The sequence below is a fragment of the Canis lupus genome, chromosome 3 (genome assembly GCF_048164855.1).
Source record: "Canis lupus baileyi chromosome 3, mCanLup2.hap1, whole genome shotgun sequence".
Classification (NCBI taxonomy): domain Eukaryota; kingdom Metazoa; phylum Chordata; class Mammalia; order Carnivora; family Canidae; genus Canis; species Canis lupus.
This window is the reverse complement of record NC_132840.1, coordinates 49,868,634-49,886,493: the sequence shown is the minus strand read 5'-3', so window position 1 is coordinate 49,886,493 and position 17,860 is coordinate 49,868,634.

Here is a 17,860-nt window from a genome sequence, read left to right as displayed (position 1 = left end):
GGAGAGGTTCTACAGCTTCCCCCCCAAAAAAATTTCTTTAGATATACTCAAGGGGATTTGGAAAGCTTATGAAACAGGGAAAGAATGGGGAAGGGGACTCTGGTGCAGTCCATCCCTGGGATCTGGGGTTGAGGTGGCTCCATGGCTCTCCACCCCCAGGGTGAGCTCTGTAGGATCTCGGTTAAACCAGACAAACCAAGGAACATTTCTTGTCACTGACCAGGATGTGCCAAAAATTCAAGAAATCCAGAGGCTGCTTGGAGTTGGAAGGCATTAAGGTTGCAAAAATCTATGGAGGTTCCTCAGAAAGTTAAAAATAGAACTACCCTATGACCCAGCAATTGCCCTACTAGGTATTTACCAAAGGATACAAACACAGTGATTCAAAGGGGCGCCTGCACCCCCAATGTTTATAGCAGCAATGCCCACAATAGCCAAACTATGGAAAGAGCCCATCTGTCAATGGACAGATGAATGGATAAAGAAGATGTGGTGTATATATACATATATATACATGTATATATAACAGAATACTACTAAGCCATCAAAAAAATAAAATCTTACCATTTGCAACAACGTGAATGGAACTAGAGGGTATTACGCTAAGCAAAATAAGTCAATCAGAGACAAATATATGATTTCACTCATATGTGGAATTTGAGAAACAAAACAAAGGATCATAGGGGAAGGGAGGGAAAAACAAAATAGGATGAAATCAGAGAGGGAGACAAGCCATAAAAGAGTCTCAACTGTAGGAAACAAACTGAGGGTCACTGGAGGGGAAGGGGATAGGGGGATCGGGTAACTGAGTGATGGGCATGAAGGAGGGCACGTGATGTAATGAGCACCGGGTGTTACATAAGACTGATGAATCACTAAACTCTACCTTTGAAACTAACAGTAGATTCTATGAGAATTAATTGATTTTAAATAAATTTTTTTAAAGTGGGGGAAAAAAGATTGTAAAAATCTGTTTCAGCTGTAGCCCTGAATATATTTTCAGCATGCATAGGATATTCATATCATAATTGCCTAAAAGCAGTCCTTTCCAGCAATGTAAAGTTCCTAAGTGTCCCTGTCCTGACCACTGTTGTCCACTGGTGAAGATCCCACCAGAAGAGGTTTCCCTGATTTAATTTCATCGTTCTCAGATCTCCACCCAGGAGGGAAAGGAGCTGACTTCTGCAGGCCGTCACTGCTCTCAGGGCTTTCTCCAATTATAGCAGACGGGGCTGCTTCTCTTTCCACCTGTTTGTTGGAATGACCTGCTGCTGAAGCAGAGCTGGTCCACCCACAGGCACAGAGCCTGTGATCTCTCTAGGGAGGAGGAAGAAAAGTGGCTGCTCTGCTCTACAGGCCCCAGAGCCTCAGCGGCTGATGAGCGGCTGTTGAAGCAGCCTGGTGTCCACCTGGCCTCTCTCATTCATTCCTTCATCTCATTCCCACTCTCCTTTCACAAATTATTTCCCTGCCTGCCCCTCCTCTATTGCCAGTCCTATAGGGCAGCTTGGGGGCATATTCAGACCTTCTCTGGGTCTGCACTGGGGAGCCTAAGCTAGTAGGTGGTCTGCAGCAGCAGCAGCAGCAGCAGCAGCATGGAAAATAGGAAATCTGGATTTCAGTCCCCGCCTGGCCTGAGAAAATCTCTTGTCCCCATAAAACCTGAGTTTCCTCACCCATAAAATGAGCATGTCAGGGGGCACCTTGGGGGCTCAGTGGTTGAGCGTCTGCCTTTGGCTTAGGGTGTGATCCCGGGGTCCTGGGATCGAGTCCCACATCGGGCTCCCCGCAGGAAGCCAGCTTCTCCCTCTGCCTGTGTCTCTGCCTCTCTCTCTCTCTCTCTCTCTCTCTCTCTCTCTGTGTGTGTGTGTGTGTGTGTGTGTCATGAATAAATAAATAAAACCTTAAAAAAAAATCAGCCTGAGTCAGGGCTGGCAAATAAATTCCTGGCTTGGCTCTCTGGAGCATTGTGCTATCTCTGACTTCACATCTGAGCTTACTGGGAGAGTGGAGATTGTCTGGAGGCCCACATCTAGCCCTCTGGGGACCACAGAATTCATCACAGCTTCTAAATTCTTCCACTGCCAGGTCTTGAAGCAGAGCCTTCCAGGTGATGACTTCCAGGAGAGCCCTGAGCTCTGACCCTGCTTCCAGGGAATGTAATGCATCTCATCGGGCCAAGTGGTAGTTTGGTATTCCTTTCCAGAATTAAGGGAGGTGTCCCTACCCAGAATTTTGAGGGCTCGAATTCTAAGAATCCACGTGGCATGTGATTTGTAGGTAAGCGGGTAATTATTAATCAATCATCCAAGTGACCTTGTGACAATCCCACAAACTGGCAAATTCCCTAAAAAGTATATAAACAATAAATGCCAGCAGATTCCCTCTGATGTGAGGAACAAAGGCAGAAGGAAATGTAGATAAAATGAAATATCCTTATAACCTGCAGCCCATTGACAAATACTTGAGGCAGAGGGAGTGTAATGTTCCTCCAGGAAACTCCCTGCCATCTTAGTATTAATGCCTTGCTAGAGGGAAAAGCAACTTTAGCTTGATAACAGTCAGGCCTCCAGGATCCTGAGTCTTCCTTAGCATATAAAAGTCCTTTTGGAAACCTCCCTTTGTCCTTCTGTCCCTCAGCTCCAAAGTATACAATCCGCCACCCCTCACAGCCCCAGTGCAGCTTTTTCTGTCCACAGGTCCTGTTCTCATGTTTTAATAAAACCACCTTTTCGCACTAAGGACTTCTCAAGAATTCTTTCCTAGCCGTAGTTCCCAAACCCCAACACTCCAAACCACATCACCTCGTTTGTGGGTTCGAAGTCATCATCTCCAAGAATCTGGAACAATTCAAGAGGTTTCTTAACCTAAAGACTCTATATGGCAGTTTCTGGCTAAAGAAACTCCTCAAGCTTTTCTAAGCAAACAGCCTCATCCCGTCTGTCTCTTCAAAAATTTCACCAGATTTTTTTCATTTGTGTCTCTGCTGAGCCACGCAAGAGCTGTGATTCACAAATGTAGGTAATATCTGTCTGTGAGCCTGCAGAAATTAAGAAAAATCAGCCCATCAGACTGAGAAAATGAGAATAATATAATAAAATTGCTACAAATCTGAATTTGATTGATTTTAAGGGATAATACTTTATTGAGACTGTGTCCTGTGCCCTTTTCTGGAAGTCAACATCTCATCTTTTATGAAACTGGGGATAATAGTGGGGGTAGAAATTATCACTTTGCCGTTTTTCTGCCAAAATCCCAGAGTCTGAGAATCATGGAACTGGAAGCATAGATTGTTCTTCCAGAAACCAGCCTAGACTTTTCCTGGTTCACCTGGGGTTGTGGGCTTAATGGAATTTCTGGCTTGGGATCGTTCTCAGCAAAGAGGTCCCCATTTCTCCTTTTCTCCTAAGATCAGAAGACAGTCTCTTGGGTTGTTTTGGTGGTGAGTTACTGCTGGCAAAACAGGAGAACAAACAGAAGGGGAAAACAGAGCTTAGGGACTAGAAGGATCATTGCACTTAGTTTCAGAGCATGATGGTTGTAAGCAGCCCCCACCTCGGCACTCCCAGCCTCCTATCTCTTTGTGAGGGGGTAGTGACTGGTCCCGCTCCCCGCCCCCCACTCCAGGAAGGAGGGGGTACCTCAAGCCTTCCCTTCACAAACAGCCTGAAGGGCTCTTGCTGTTGGCAGGAGAAAACCGGCCCAGCGTCAGCTTCAACTTAACTTTAGCTACAGACATCCTCCAATTGTTGAGGAGCATGAATTTCCTCTGCCCTTTGAGGCTCTCTAGCCAGGCTAAGACTCAAATTGACATGAGACCGACTAACAGGAGAAGATCAAATTTACTTTTGTACAAACAGGGAATCTACGCAGACTTGGAAATTCCAAAGACAGGCAAAATGAGGTCTCTGTGTCGTTCTGAACTAAGGAGAAGGGGGTAGGCGACTCTGGCTTCAAAGGGCAAAAATGTAAATCACAAGACAATGAACAACAGTTAGTTAATATTTGGTAAATAAATGTTTGCTGGATCACTGGGGAACAATGGGACATAGAGGACTTTGGTCACACAAGCCTTCTTAGGATCCTGCCTGTCCATGGTACCTAGTTCACACCATCCTGTAGCTCTCCAGGGTGATAGTTCTCCTTCTGGAGCAGGTCCTCTGTCTGAATTCTTTTAGGCAGTTGTGGGGGAGGTAAAGAGCTTTTCCTGAATCTGCTAGTGTTTTATTGCTGTTGAACTCAAAACAATTTCCATGCCAAAGTGGCTGTTCTTGAGGAGGCCTGCCCTGGCCCCCTCCACGGTGAAGGAAGTGCAGTAAGGTTATTTCCTCCCTAAGCCGCAGAAGGGCTAATACTGGGTTGCTCCCAGGCTCCCTCTTGTTTGCCAGTGAGGTGTGGCTGTGATACACCTTGACCATCTCTTCTCAAACAACCCAGGCTTTCAAGGCCAGGGTCAGCAGCTGGTTTACCCAGAGACCACATCTTAGGGAATCTTCAGCACTCTGGAAATGGAGAGCTGAGGAATTTGACCACACTCTCCAGTTTTGTTTGATTGCTGTTTGTTTTATTTTTTTATTTAATTTTATTTATTTATTCATGAGAGACACAGAGAGAGAGGCAGAGACACTGGCAGAGGGAGAAGCAGGCTCCCCACAGGGAGCCCAACGTGAGACCCGATCCCAGGACCCCGGGACCATGACCTGAGCCAAAGGCAGATGCCCAACCACTAAGCCACCCAGGAGTCCCTGTTTTGTTTTGTTTGAGAGAGAGTGTGTGTGTATGCACACGTGCTGGCAGAAAGGAGAGGGAATGAGGGCACACAGGCAGAGAGAATTTTAAGCTGGCTCCACCATCAGGGCAGAGTTCAATCCCATGACCCTGAGATCATGACCTGAGCCAAAATCAAGACTCAGATGCTTAACCTACTGAGCCACCCAGGCTCCCCTCTCCAGCTCTTAATAGATTACAGAGCCTTATGTGGTACATAGTTAGCATATTTGTTCAACCACATTCTATTGAATCTCCATATCAACCTCCATAAAAACAAACCTAAAGCACTTACACAAATTAAATTCTTGTTATCTTTATGTGTTAGATCTAAAAATGGCAAAATAACCTACAGGTAACAAATGAGATAAATCTTTTAAAACAGGTAACAAACATTCTCCCTTCCCCTGGGGATGGAATAGGGGTTCCCAGTTTGGCTCATGCCAGAGGCCCTGAAGTCAGTTGTTGTTTTTGGTTACTGCTTGCTTTCTGGAAGTTAGACAGCTGTCCAGGCCTGAGTCAAAATGGGCTATTTGCTGGGATGCCACACATTCCAGGAAGCCATATTTACCTTCATAAAATTATCTTGGGCCAGCCTAGGCTGGCCAGGGTGTGATCACCACCAGCGTGCTGAGAGAAGCAGCAGCTCAATAAAGCTAATGGGCAGGGCAGGTGGGCGGGCAGGCAGGGAGCAGCCAGGAGATGTGCAGCTTGCAGGGCCAGGGTCAGGGACCTTTTCAGTTTACTAGCAAGGTGGAGACCTTCTGAGTTGGAAGGAACCTTAGAGAATCATCCCCTCCATGCTCCTCCTTCCTAACATTTATGAATAAGGAGACTCATATCCAGAGAGAACATGAGGGTTTGATGTCAGATAAGCAGAAAGGATGGAAGGATGGTAATGTAGGAGCCTCAGCATCCTGACTAGATACATGATGACCATGAAGCAGAGTGAGGAGTGGGCTGCACAGGCCGCTGTTGTGATGGGAAGCGATTGTAAGATGTGGGAAAGAAGCCAAAGCATTGCTCACAGCCTGTGAGGGTATGCTTGTCGGTGTGTATAGTTCTGGACGTGCTGGTTCTGATCAAAGCAGAACTTGAAGATTACCAAAACCCAGAAACTTCCAGGGAACTGGCCAGTCAGCCCAAAGGTGGATGCATACTTGCCAAGAGATGAGAAGAACAAAAGTGAGCATATGGGGGTGCATGGGTGGTACAATCAATTGGGCATCCAACTCTTGGTTTCGACTCAGGTCGTGATCTCAGGATCCTGAGATTAAGTTAAGCTCCACATGGGGCTCCCTATTCAGTGGGGAGCCTGCTTGGGATTCTCTCTCCCTCTCACTCAGCTCTTTCCCCTTGTGCTCTCTCTATCTCTCTGTCTCTCTGTCTCTCTGTCTCTCTGTTTCTCTCTCTCTCTCAAATATTTTGAATATTTATCCATGAGAGACACAGAGAGAGAGAGATGGAGACAGGCAGAGGGAGAAGCAGGCTCCCTGAGAGGAGCCTGATGCGGGACACGATCCCAGGACCCTGGGATCAGGATCTGACCAAAGGCAGATGCTCACCCACTGAGTCACCCAGGTGCCCTAAAATAAATAAATCTTAAAAAAAAAAAAAAAAGTGATTATCTGGGCTGCCAAGAGTCCGGGACTTGGTGGAAGCCACTGTGTAGTAAAGGGAAGGAAACATTCTCCCTCTACCCTCAAGGTCTTCCGGCTGGACCAGGCATTACATTTACATGAGACGGAGTAATAGAGGAAAAATATCAAAGTTTTATCATATGCACAGAGAGACCCAATAAAGAAATTGAGACATAAAGAAATTGATGAGGGAGTAGAAGGCAAGCTGAGGACAAAGCACCAACTGACACCCCACAACTCCTGCCCCCATCCCCCAGGTAAGATGTGAGTAACATCTCTAGGTACCCCTGGCTGCCCTAAAGCTAAGGGAAGGAAAAACAAATGGTTAGTTTATAGAGATCACAGTTCTCTAAGACTTGAGTCTCCCTCAGTTTACAAATGCCTCAGTGATTTTCAAGGAAAAAACATTCTTATCATAATCTAAACTTCCAGAAGGAAATGTAGATAAAATTAAATGCCCTTATAACTTGCAGCCCATTGACAGACTCCCTAGGCAGGCAGAGGATATAATGCAAGGTTCCTCCAGGAAGCTCCCAACTGTCTTGGTTAATGCTTTACTAGAGGGGGAAACTACCTTAATTTGACAATGGCAAGGCCTCCAGACTTTATGAGTCTTCTTTAGCTTATGAGAGTTCTTTTGAAAACCTCCTTTTTTCCTTACCCCCAACTCCCAAGTGTATAATCAGCCACCCCTTTCACAACCCTGGGGCAGCAGCTCTTTCTGCCCACAGGTCCAGTCCCTGTGTTTTAATAAAATCACCTTTTTGCACTAAAGATGTCTCGAGAATTCTTTCTTGGTCATCTATCTGCTCTGGACCCCACCTACATTTCAAAACTACATCAAAATGACTGAGGTGGGCAGTTTTTATATTTTTTAGACACAGACAATAAATCTGTGAGGAGGGACACCTGTGTGGCTCAGCAGTTGAGGATCTGCCTTTCTGCTCAGGGAGTGATCCTGTGGTCCCTGGATGGAGTCCCACATCATTGGGATCCCCGCAGGGAGCCTGCTTCTCCCTCTGCCTGAGTCTCTGCCTCTCTCTGTGTCTCTCATGAATAAATACATAAAATCTTTAAAAATAAATAAATAAATCTGTGAGGAAGTGACAGGACCAAGAAAAACTTAACTTTGGGAGCTTCAATGAGTGAGGAATTTTAAACAGAATTTGGGCTGGAGCGGTCCAATCAGTACAAAGTAACAAAGGTTGTTTCTATGGCCTTTCCAGCCCTAAAGCTCCCACCTAAGGGGATGAGGATGTCTCTTTACCTCCTGGTACAGGGAGGGCACCTTTCACACAGGAGATGTATTCCTACTTTCAGGGGGACAGGGGAGGGTCTGAGATTCCTTCTTATATAGGGTGTCTCTTCGGTAACTTTCACTTCAAATAATCAATATGTCAAAGTGGCAATTTTGAGGGGCAGCCTGCCCTTGGCCCCTACATTTGTCTATGGAGAGAACCAGGCCTTGTGTCATGGGGAAGCACTGCCAGGCCAGACACAGACAGGGAAGAAGGGGTTTCCCAAGCAGAATGGGAGAAATGGGGACTCTGCAAGAAGCCTGAGCTGCCAAAAGCTCCAGAACCTTCCTTCATCAGCTCAAGCAGAGAGTCTTAAAGTGAACCATGAGTGGGCATGGGCAACGCAAATAGGACATTCAAAGCAATTCAGAAAATGTACAGCCCTGAGCTGGCTGATGCATCTCTGCATGTGGGCTTTGATGAAGCTCAAAGGCATATACTATTGATAACACTCATATTAATATCAGTGCTAAGGGCTTGACATACAAAATATGGGCTAATCTTCACAATGACTCACAGGGAGAGATGCTATTACTATTTTTATTTAGTAGATAAGGAAACTAACCAATACATTTAAGCTAATTGGGCTTAAGTCACTTGCCCAAAGAGCTGGGTTCTGAACCAGCTGGGATTTGAACCCAATGGGCTGACTCAGAGCCTGTGATGCTAAGGGAACACATCTACAATTTATCTGAGAATGTGCATTTTGTTAACTCTCCCCCAGCAATCCTAGAATCAGCTCCTTTTATTTATCTATTATTATTATTATTTTAAATAAGAAGTAAGGACTACTAAAAAAAAAAAAAAAAAAAAAAGAAGTAAGTACTACTGACCTACATCCCTGAACAAAGAAAGGAAAAAAAAAAAAAAAAACATTTTTCTTTTCTAGGGCCAAAACCTGCCCCTCCCTCCAAAGATCTTTGTGGCCAGGGTCAGAGGACAATGGTTTGGTTTCTCTTTTAAACAATATGCACACTGGGGATGCCTGGGTGGTTCAGTAGTTGAGCATCTGCCTTTGGCTCAGGTCGTGATCCCCGGGGGTCCTGGGATTGAGTCCCGCATCGAGCTCCCTGCAGGGAACCTGCTTCTCCCTCTGTGTGCATCTCTGCCTCTCTCTCAGTGTCTCTCATGAATAAGTAAATAAAATCTTAAAAAAAAAAATATCAGAGCTGTTACCTCTGTAAGAGTAAAACAATCACTGTCTTGCCAAGAATATTTTAGTAGGAAGGAAACAAGCTTATTAAATGGAAGACTTGAGTGTTTTTGTTATGGGAGGAATCCAGATAGAGTCTGACAGAGAATCTGGAGTTAGAAGTGGCAGATGGTAAGTCTCTATCACTCTGGCCTAGCACTGACCAGCTCTGACCCTAACCTCTCTGAGCCTGTTTCCTCATCCATCAAACGCAGATGCAGTATCTGCTCCTACTCACTTACATTTTGTGAAGAAATTATAAGAGAAGCCATCATATAAAGGCAAGTAGATTAGTAAACTAATAATATGTGGTCACAAATACACACCAGGTATGTGATGAGCTGAAGACTTCTTCAAAGGTGTTTTCTCAAGCTCTGAGACAAGAAACAGGCCAAGGATGACCTTCTGTAGACAGAGAGGGTTAGGGATCCCTGGAAAAAGGAAGATGAAATATAGCTTTCTTAACATTTTAGGCCGCCAGCCATTTTGTGATCCATGCCTGACTAGCACTACTGGCTCAAACACATTTTCTGTGGAACTTCCTGGAAAATGCTAAAATTTGAGAAAAATAGGCCTCAGTAGTTAATGATTTTAAGGGAATAGAAAAGTGTGAGAACAAACAGACACTACCGGGCCAGGAAATAGTCTAACCATATCAGAGATAATTAATTGGTGGTAAGACCCAACCCCAGTTCTGTTTCAAAAGTAAAGATTTGGGCAGCCCAGGTAGCTCAGCGGTTTAGTGCTGCCTTCAGCCCAGGGCATGATCTTGAAGACCCAAGATCGAGTCCCATGTCAAGCTCCCTGCATGGAGCCTGCTTCTCCCTCTACCTGTGTCTCTGCCTCATTCTCTCTCTCTCTCTCTCTCTCTGTTTCTCATGAATAAATAAAGAAAATCTTTAAAAAAAAAAAAAAAAAAGTAAAGACTCCCCTGAAGCACATTCTTCAATCATTTTGCAGGATTTAAACTCTCCTGAGCTCTCAAACACACTAACTGGAGCCAAAGAATTGATGGTGCCCGCCCTTGCTGGCAGTCTACTAGAACCTGGACTCTGTCAACTCAGGATGCCTTTTGCCCGAATTCTAGATTGAACTCTCCTCTGCCAAAGGCCCCCTCCACCCTCCATGAATATCCATGCACCCTTAGCTTAAAACTCCCTAGTTTTGTTATAGTGGGAGACACTGCTTTGGGAAACATCCTGGTATTCCCCTTCTTGTTACAAGTAAAACCCTTCCTTTTCATGCCCTTTGACTTGGTTGTGTCTTTTGGCTCCACTCTCACCAAAATGTGAGTCTAGCTTCAGGTTACAAAATTTGGCAACCCAGATGGGATCTCCCACCTAACCCATGGAGAGTCCCCAGCTCCTATGAGGGGATGCAGTGGGCAGCGGGAGGTTACTGGGCCAACTGGTCTGTGTTGCTGGGGAGCCTGGGAGAAGGGCATTAAGAGAATCCCTCTTGGTACCTGATGCATTGGTTGATACAACTGAATGCATTCAGCGACTGCTTAGGACATTGGAATCAGAGAATTTTTTCAGAAAGGTCAGTGGCAATTACCCCACAAATCACTTTCTGGCTTTGCCCCTATTTCAAGGGGGGGACAAAAGGAGGCGCTTGAGATCTGGTCTGGATGGGAAGCCTGAAGGATCCTAAGACATCTCTGTGTTCCTGAGTCCCGGGTCTCATCAGGGATACTTGATCCTGGATACCTGATCCTGGAGGCCTCAATGAGATAAATCTCAGGTTTCTGGAGATGATAGAGAGGCACAAGTGTGGTGCATCCAGAAAACAGTGAGTGTGTACTTTTAAATATTCAGTCTTAAGAGTTTACTTACCAATTCTCCAGAGAAGGGAATTTTCAGTTGGCTAAGAATAGCCAAATCAATGGATCCACCAACACTTATTAGAGACCTCTTGGCAGATGATGGCAAATCCTTAACAGATACCCAAGGTCAGGGGAAAGGTTTTCTAAAAAGGAAGAAAGGTCCCTTTGGTAAATGGTCTGGTGGACTGAAGGCTCTTTGGAGTTGAGCCTACAAATCCCCAGTGGAAGGAGGGGACAGTGTCCTGGATCACCGGAAGCATGCACCCTGTACAGGTTCATGTGATCTGGGATAATCCCTGGTAAATTAAAGTTTGTTTGTTGGCTTAATTAAAATAGGTGTGTCTTTTGGAGTTATCAACACATCAAACATAATTTAGGTAATCAACCTTTTTTCTTCCTGAATAAAATTCATGTTGTATCTGTTGCATTTTGTCACCAAAAATGACTTAAAATAATGGCTGATTTTGTCTGTCTTATGAAGTTTCCACAGGTAATGGTGTGGGAAACAAAGAAAAAAGATAAATTAAATTTCCTTACTACTTACAGCCCATTGACAAGTCCCTGAAACAGGCAAATTGACCTTCCTTTACAAACTCAACTGCTTCAAGGTTAATACTTTGCTGAGGGCAAAGGGCACTCTTAGCTTAACATTATCCCAATCCCACAGGATCCTGTAAGTCTACTTTAACATATAAAAATTCCTTTGGTGGGGTGCCTGGGTGGCTCAGCCTGTTAAGCATCTGACTTTGGCTCAGGTAATGATCTCGGAGTCCTGGGATCGAGCCCCTCATCAGCCTCCTTGCTCAGGGTAGAGTCTGCATCTCTCTCTCTCTTTTTCCCTCTGCCCCTTCCCCTAGTTGTGCTCTTTCTCTCTCTCTCTCTCTCTCTCTCTCTACATCTCAAATAAATAAGTAAAATTCTTTAAAAATTTCTTTTGAAACTTACTTTTTCTCTGCCCCCCAAGATGTATGTTGGCAATCATCCCTCAAGCATATGGCCCACTAACATACATCTAAAGGGTCTCATGACTATTTACTAGACAGTAATAAATGACCTTTTCCTAACAATAACTAGCTCTCTCCTCAAGGTCCTGGAAATTTTGCGTCCAAAATTCCTTAGAGGGATCCCTGGGTGGCGCAGCGGTTTGGCGCCTGCCTTTGGCCCAGGGCGCGATCCTGGAGACCCAGGATCGAATCCCACGTCAGGCTCCCGGTGCATGGAGCCTGCTTCTCCCTCTGCCTGTGTCTCTGCCTCTCTCTCTCTCTCTCTCTGTGACTATCCTAAATAAATAAATAAAATATTTAAAAAAAAAAAAAAATTCCTTAGAGACTTATGTTTCCCTAACTCCCTCCAAACTTGAAAGTATATAAGTAGTCACCCATGACAACCCCAGTGTAGCTCTTTCTACCCATGGGTCCTGTCCCCAGGCTTTAATAAAATCACCTTTTTGCACTGAAGATATCTCAGTGATGTCACCTGGGGAAGATTGCCAGGTACACTTTACAGTTTTGCTCATCCTCAAGGATGTAAATACCTCCCAGCTTTCATAGATATTTTCACTGCAGGGATAGAAGTTTTTTCCTGAAGAGGTGAAAAAGCAAATGAAGTCATCAAAGGGTTCCTTAACGAGGTGATTCTTACTTTGGGTCTTCCCTTAACAAAACAAAATGATAATGGGCCAGGATTTTTTTTTTTTAAATAAGCATGGGATATGGCCCAGGCTCTATGGATAAAATGGAAGCTACATGCTTCCTGGAGGCCACATCATTCCCAAGAGGCTGGAAGATATAATAGAACTTTAAAGAAAACTTTAAACTTTCAAAAAACTCAGGAAAACTGGTTGAGGCTGTTACCCATGGCTTTAACCAGTATCAGGGCAGCCCCGAAGAGAAGGCTTGCACTATACCTATTTGAACTGACATGTGGAAAACCTTTTCCAGACACGTCAGGGAACCAGAACTTGCCCAGATATTGAGACTAACAAAAGTTAGCCACTTTTGTGCCTGCCCTCAACAAATATGCAAATATGAGACTCCCTTCGTCAAGTGAAATTAAACCCCATCCCTATGACCCAGGTGACTGGGTTTACTTGCAGACCTAGAAATTAAGATCAGCTGAGGCTCAGCTTCAGCCCTCTGGGCAGGACCCCACTTGGTGCTATTAACCACTCACTTTTCTCTCAAGCGACAAGATGTGGCTCCCTGGATTCATCACGCTCAGGTAAAGAGTTCTGCAAAACCAGACATTCTTAAAGCGTATTCATGTGAGGCATTAATGAACCTGTAGTTCTTGTTTAAGAGGCAGTAATCGTCATATAAGTACAACTTTGCTCAGATGTTCGGATGTGTGCTGTCAAGCTGTGAAAGTACTGGAGATAATCTTTTTGTTGCCAACGGTACCACCTATAACCTTCCTCTGTCTCCTGGGGACCAATATACTCTGTCTATACATTAACCTGCTAGTTAATGTCTCTGCTAGGTTGTAACAGCTCCACATAAATCACATAATCCAACAGGGATGTAAAAAGTTGCAGGCAAAACCTTCTGACCCCATAACTTACCAACGCAGCCGCAAGAGAGTCTCACTCCTCTAACCAACAACACTGTCTCCTGACAGCAGGAAGTAGCTACAGAAGAATGACCTCCGCCCATGACCCCTCAAAAATGAGGAGTCATATATCTCAAGGGGGTGGGGAGTTGTAGGCAGATAGGGTTTGGGGATTCCCAGAAAAAGGAAGACAAGACATGGCTTTCTTAAGCCTAAGAGAATAACATTGCTCCCACTGACCTCTCGAGAATGTATTCCCACTCCCACTCCGGACTTATCTATGCAGCTCCTGGATCTGTGTCAGGTTTGAAACCTTACCCTGCCTGGTACCCATCCTGACATTCATACTGACCTGTTGGTTTTGTTTCCCTCATTTGAGAGTAGGATCATTTGTAACTTCATCTTTGAAATATAGTATGGCTTCATCTAGGGGATCCAGGAAGGAGAGTGCCCCATAGACTAGAAAGACATGCCTGGGGAGTGGGCTTACAAACCTGGGTAAGGTCACATCTGGTTGAGCCATGCAACACATACCCTCCAGGATTATATGAGTGCACTGAGGATTACAAATCCGAGTCATGGAGACTTTAGTTCCTCTACCACTATTCATTCCCCAAAGGGAACTCATGTTTTGACTTCAATGACCAGTATATAAAGAAGCATAGGGATGCCTGGGTGGCTCAGTGCTTGAGCACCTGTCTTGGATGCAGGTCATGATCCCAGGGTCTTGGAATCGAATCCTGCATTGGGCTCCCCACAAGGAGCCTGCTTCTCCCTCAGCCTCTGTCTCTGCCTCTCTCTCTCATAAATAAATAAATAAATAAATAAATAAATAAATAAATAAATAAATAAATAAAATCTTAAAAAAAAAAAAAAGAGGCATAGGTAGTTGGGTAGTATTCTAAGTCATCTACCCAACATGGCTTGTTTGCTTCTGGCAAGTTGTTCTGTTTGCTCTCCTAAGATTCTGCCAAAAAAATTCACTCAAAGCCAGTTTTTCATTATGAAATGGCACGAGGAAAGGATCACAGTATATTATGTCTCTAGAGGAAGATTATAAAATGGACTGTACACCATAAGCCTAATTATGTCTGGAAGAATAACCTTGAAGTGCGTGTGCGTATAAGCAGGTGTACAGCAGGAAGTGAGCTTTATGAAATTACTGCCAGCAGTGACCTTTTCATGCTTTCTCATATTTTCCAAATTTCAAACTAACAACTCATCATTGACATAAAAATGATACCTTTAAAAAAAAACATAAATCTGTCTGTTGGCATGTCTCCCATGGCAATTCAGTGATCATGTTCACAGGCAGAGCCGCCTGGGATTTGAGAGTCAGAAGACGGGTTTGCATTCCTGCACAGCCCTCAATTAGTCACTGACATGTCATTTGCCTTATCAGCCCCAAGTCTCTTCACCTATAAAAGTAGCAGTACTTGCTTTGTGTAACTTTCAGGGTTACTATAAGAGGCTAGATTCTAGAACAAGATAATGCATCAGAAAACTAGATCATGAATGGATAATTTTTGAAGGACATCAAGTTCTCTGGGTTGCCTTCATTCCTGTGGACATTACTTTTCAGTCTGCTTATTTTGCTCCGCTCCTATTACCTGGCTACTAACGTGAGAAGTCCTTGGAGGTCTTAACCCAAGATCTCCTTCTTTTCACAACCTCTTTACTCTCCCTAGATGATTCATCTCTAAGACTTCAGGTTCCACTGGTAAAAATGACTCACAAGTTGGTGTGTCCAGCCCAGACTTAAAATAGGAGATCTTATATGAAATTTGAGAACTTGACTTTCTTATAGCCACCTCGAACCTGACGCATCCAAAATTCAACTTATGACCTTTCCAGATCCCACCACAACAAAGTTGGCCCTCTTGCTGGTTCTTTTCTCTGAGATTTCTACCAGCACACAACCAGATGTACAAACAGAAACCTGGGTAACATCCCTAACTCTTCCCTTTCCCTCACCCCCCCATAACCGCTTCATCACCATTCTACATCCCAAATATCTCAAGAACTTTTACCCTTCACATTTTGCACTGCCATCACTGTAGTCCAAACTGACATTGTCTCCAACTTCATTATGACGAGCCTCCAAACTAGGATTCCTGTATCTATTTGTTCTTCTATCTAGTCCATTCTCCACACTGAACCCAGAGAAAGATTTTTAAAAAATCAACTGCATTGGGGTACCTGGGTGACTCAGTCCCTTAATCTGATTTTTAACCTCATTTTTAAAAATTACTATAGATTAGTTTTACTTGTTCTAGAATTCCATATAAATGAAAATATATAGTAGGTATTCCTTCGTGTCTAGCTTATTATTCATTCAGCAAAACAATAAGATTTATCCATGTTCTGGTGCGTCAGTAGCTTGTTCACTTTTATTGCTGGGTACTATGTCATTCTATGACTATAGACTACAGTGTGTCTCAGGCTGATGAGCATTTAGGTTGTTTCCAGGTTTTGGCTTTTTGGTATTATCTTTTTCCTATCCTTTTAACAACCTACCTAGGTCTTAATATTTAAAATGAATCTCTAGGGGCACCTGGCTGGCTCAATTGGTGGAAAATGCAACTCTTGATCTTGGGGTTGTATGTTTGAGCCCCATGTTGGGTGTAGAGATTACTTAAAAATAAAATCTTGGGGGTGCCTGGGTGGCTCAGTCGGTTAAGTGTCTGTCTTTGGCTCAAGTCATGATCCCAGGATCCTGGGATAGAGCCCCATGTTGGGCTTCCTGCGCAGCAGGGAGTTTGCTTCTCCCCCTCTCTCTGCTCCTCCCATCCACCCCCCCCAACATGCTCTTTCTCTCTAATAAATAAAATCTTTAATAAAATAAAATCTTAAAATAAATAAATATAAAATGCACCCCTTGTTAGGCATTACATAAGTGAGTATTATTTTTTAATCCAATTAAATGATCTCTGCCTTTGGGCAATGAGGAGGAGGGAGGTGAGGTGAGGCAAGCAGTGGAGAAGAAAGCTAATGGATTTCATTAATGGGATAAGTATAACAAGCATAAAGTATTTGTAAGGACTTGCCTTCATCTTCCAAAAACTGGATGCCTGCCATGAACCCAGTGGTTCTAAAAGTATGGTCTAGACACCTGGGTCCAGGGAGACCTTTTCAAGAAGTGTGGGAGGTCAATATTATTTTCATTTTGGGGCACCTGAGTGTTCAATTAGCTAAGCATCTGACTCTTGATTTTGGGTCAGGTCATGATTTCAGGGTCATAGGGTCAAGCCCTGCAGTAGACTCCTAGCTCAGCCAGTTGTCTGCACCTCCCTCTCCCTTGGCCCTTCCCCCTGCTCATGGTTTCTCTCTCTCTCTCTCAAATAAATGAATAAATCTTTTAAAAAAATATTTTCATGTTATTACTAGGATGTTATTTGCATTTTTCATTGTGTTGACATTTGCAATGATGGTGCAGAAGCAACAGTGTACTAGCAGTCACTGTACTCTTCCTGGCGACGCACACAGAAATTTAAGAAAATCAGTTCGTTTGAGTATATCTGATGAAACTGCGAAAATTAATTTTATTAAAATCTTAACCCTTGAGTACTCGGCTTTATAATATCCTCTAAGTGACAAAATGGAAACTATGCATAAGGCACTTCTGATGGTTTTCTAGGAAAAATGTAGTCATGTAATTGCATGAAATGCAGAAGTAGATTCTCTTTTTTTAAGACTTTATTCATGAGAGACAGAGAGAGGGGGGCAGAGACACAGGCAGAGGGAGAAGCAGGCTTCCCGCAGGGAGCCTGATGGAGGACTCGATCCCAGGACCCCAAGATCACAACCTGAGCCAAAGGCAGATGCTCAACCACTGAGCCACCCAGGTGCCCCGGAAGTAGGTTCTTTTTGAGGGAGCCTAGATGGCTCAGGCGGTTAAGCATCTGGTTTCAGCTCAGGTTATGATCTCAGGATCCTGGGACGAAGCCCTGCATCAGTGTCCATGCTCAGCCAGCAATCCGCTGGAGATTCTCTCTCTCCCTCCCTCTCCCTCTCCCTGCTGCTCGTGTTCTCTCTTTCAAATAAATAAATAAATAAAATATCATAATTAGACTAGGGTTATGGGGTTTTGGAAGGAAAATCACAGAGGTAAAGTGCCATTCTCGCTGCATCATATCAACAGCACATACAATCAACAGGACTTATCCTGTTGTCAATCTTGATTACCTAGTTGGAATGGTGTTGGACAGGTTTCTCCACAACACCATTTGTTGAATGGTCTCCTTCTTAACTGAAATGTTTAGTCCATTTACATTTAATGTATTATTAATATGGTTGAGTTAAACTCTACCTTCTTACTATTTGTTTTTCCTTTGTCCCTTCTACTTTTTCTTGTTTCTACTTTTCTGCCATTCTTTGAACTAATTCAATATTTTTTAGCATTCAATCTTGTTTACTCTCTTCGCTTCTTAGTTACATTTCTTGTTATTATATTTTTAGTAGTTGCTGTAGGGTTAACAATATGCATCCTTAATAGATCACGGTCTCTTTAGAACCTCTTTCCTCTTCATGCTTGACGCTCCATGTAAAATATTCCACATTTCCTACTTCATTTCACACTCTACACACTTCA